Source organism: Aegilops tauschii, chromosome 4, assembly GCF_002575655.3.
Source record: "Aegilops tauschii subsp. strangulata cultivar AL8/78 chromosome 4, Aet v6.0, whole genome shotgun sequence".
NCBI classification, from domain to species: domain Eukaryota; kingdom Viridiplantae; phylum Streptophyta; class Magnoliopsida; order Poales; family Poaceae; genus Aegilops; species Aegilops tauschii.
In genome coordinates, this window is record NC_053038.3 from 524,674,899 (window position 1) to 524,677,731 (window position 2,833).

Consider the following 2,833-nt stretch of genomic DNA (forward strand, 5'->3'; position numbering starts at 1 on the left):
TATGTGTAGAAAAGAAAAGTTCTCGGAATGTCCTGGAAATCCACAGAGGCACTTTTTGGAATTTATAAGAATTATTGGGCGAAAGAAATACACCAGGGGGGCCACAGCCTGTCCACGAGACAGGGGCCCCCCCTAGGGCGCGCCCCCCTATCTCGTGGGCCCCCTGGACCTCCTCCGACCTCAACTCCAGCTCCATATATTCCGTCTCGGGGAGAAAAAAATCGGAGAGAAAGTTTCATCGCGTTTTACGACACGGAGCCCAAGCCCTAATCTCTCTCGGGAGGGCTGATCTGGAGTCCGTTCGGGGCTCCGGAGAGGGGGATTCGTCGCCGTCGTCATCGTCAACCATCCTCCGTCACCAATTTCATGATGCTCACCGCCGTGCGTGAGTAATTCCATCGTAGGCTTGCTGGACGGTGATGGGTTGGATGAGATTTACCATGTAATCAAGTTAGTTTTGTTAGGGTTTGATCCCTAGTATCCACTATGTTCTGAGATTGATGTTGCTATGACTTTGCTATGCTTAATGCTTGTCACTAGGGCCCGAGTGCCATGATTTCAGATCTGAACCTATTATGTTTTCATGAATATATGTGTGTTCTTGATCCTATCTTGCAAGTCTATAGTCACCTATTATGTGTTATGATCCGACAACCCCGAAGTGACAATAATCGGGATACTTCTCGGTGATGACCGTAGTTTGAGGAGCTCATGTATTCACTGTGTGTTAATGCTTTGGTCCGGTTTTCTATTAAAAGGAGGCCTTAATATCCCTTAGTTTCCGCTAGGACCCTGCTTCAACGGGAGGGTAGGACAAAAGATGTCATACAAGTTCTTTTCCATAAGCATGTATGACTATTTACGGAATACATGCTTACATTACATTGATGAATTGGAGCTAGTTCTATATCACCCTATGTTATAGCTATTGCATGAGGAATCGCATCCGGCATAATTATCCATCACTGGTCCATTGCCTACGAGCTTTTCACATATTGTTCTTCGCTTATTTACTTTTTCGTTGCTACTGTTACAACTACTACAAAAACCCAAAAGTATTTATCTTTACTTTTGCTACCGTTACTATTATTATCATACCACTTTTGCTACTAAACACTTTGCTGCAGATACTAAGTTATCCAGGTGTGGTTGAATTGACAACTCAACTGCTAATGCTCAAGAATATTCTTTGTCTCCCCTTGTGTCGAATCAATAAATTTGGGTTGAATACTCTACCCTCGAAAGCTATTGCGATCCCCTATACTTGTGGGTTATCAGTGGTGGTCGTAGAGGAATGGTTGATAATGGATCGGCCTTTGGTTATTTGCTTAATCCAGATGGTTGATCTAATAATAATGGTATATTATTTGTTCATACAATTCCTAGCATTTATTGATTTACTGTATTTACACATGTACTGTCTTTGTGTCTTGTGCTAACAATTGTTCTTTTTGTAGGCATGGCTTCATCCGGTTCCAGGACGAGGTCGGCGTGCGCGGACCAAGAGGACATGCCTAAGACGTGGATGGAGGCCAGGTTGGACAAGGAGAAGGAGAAGGATGTGCCCACACCACCATGTTGGTGTGGTGATGTTTGCAAACTGAAGGTGCCCACTGACCGCAAGAAGTCATGGACCGAAGGTAGAAGGTTTTTCGTGTGTCCCAACTATGCACATGATCGTCGAAGGCCAACTAACGCATATGACCTACCACCGGTATGTTAGGTGTACATACAAAAAACATCAACAAGTTTGAACTCATATTACTAACAAAAACATGATTTATATGTAGTCCCCTCCTCCACTTTGCAAGTACTTCACTTGGATAGATCACGAGGTACCAAAAGATGTCCAAGAGGACCAACGTCGAGATTGCTTACGGAGGTAGCGTCTGTTCGAGGAGTCCTATGCACGGGGATTGGAGCAGGAGTGCCGTGAGAAGGAGGCTCATGAGCGCAAGAAGCGTGAGGAAGAGAGGGCACGCAAAGAGAAGGAGGCTCGTCAAGAAGAGAGGGCAAGAAAACTTACAAGGGCTCGCGATGCACGAGAGGAGGACGAGGCACGTGACAAGAAGGGAAAGTGGCCCCGTACTACTCAGTAGACAAATGGAAAACGCACCTTGTGTGGTCATGAACTTTCGAGACTTTGTTTAATGTATGAACTTGTCATTCGGGACCTTGTGTGGTCATGAACTTGTCATTTGAGACCTTCTATGTGATGAACTTGTAATTGAGATTATGTGGAAACTTTGTTTGTCATTCGAGACTAGTATGCTTTCTTCATATTTTGGGTTGAGACTAGTATGCTTTCTTCATATTTGTGTCATTTACAGTGTATAACAAATCGTTCAATTAGTTAGCTAGCCAAAATTACAAATGAAAAAGTAGCATTGTGTGCACCAGGACCAAACGCCAGGGACCATGGCGTCTGGCTATTTGACCAAACGCCAGGGATCATGGCGTCTGGGTGCTGAAAAGTTCCAATAGCTTCTGTTGATTTGGGGGGGGGGGGGAACCAGACGCCATGGACCCTGGCGTTTGGCTATTGGGGCCACGTCAACCAGACGCCGAGGACCATGGCGTCTGGCTATTTGACCAAACGCCAGGGATCATGGCGTCTGGGTGCTGAAAAGTTCCAATAGCTTCTGTTGATTTTTTGGGGGGGGGGGGGGGGACCAGACGCCATGGACCCTGGCGTTTGGCTATTGGGGCCACGTCAACCAGACGCCGAGGACCATGGCGTCTGGCTATTTGACCAAACGCCAGGGATCATGGCGTCTGGGTGCTGCATAGTACCAATCACTTCTGTTGATTTTTTGGGGTGGGGTACCAGACG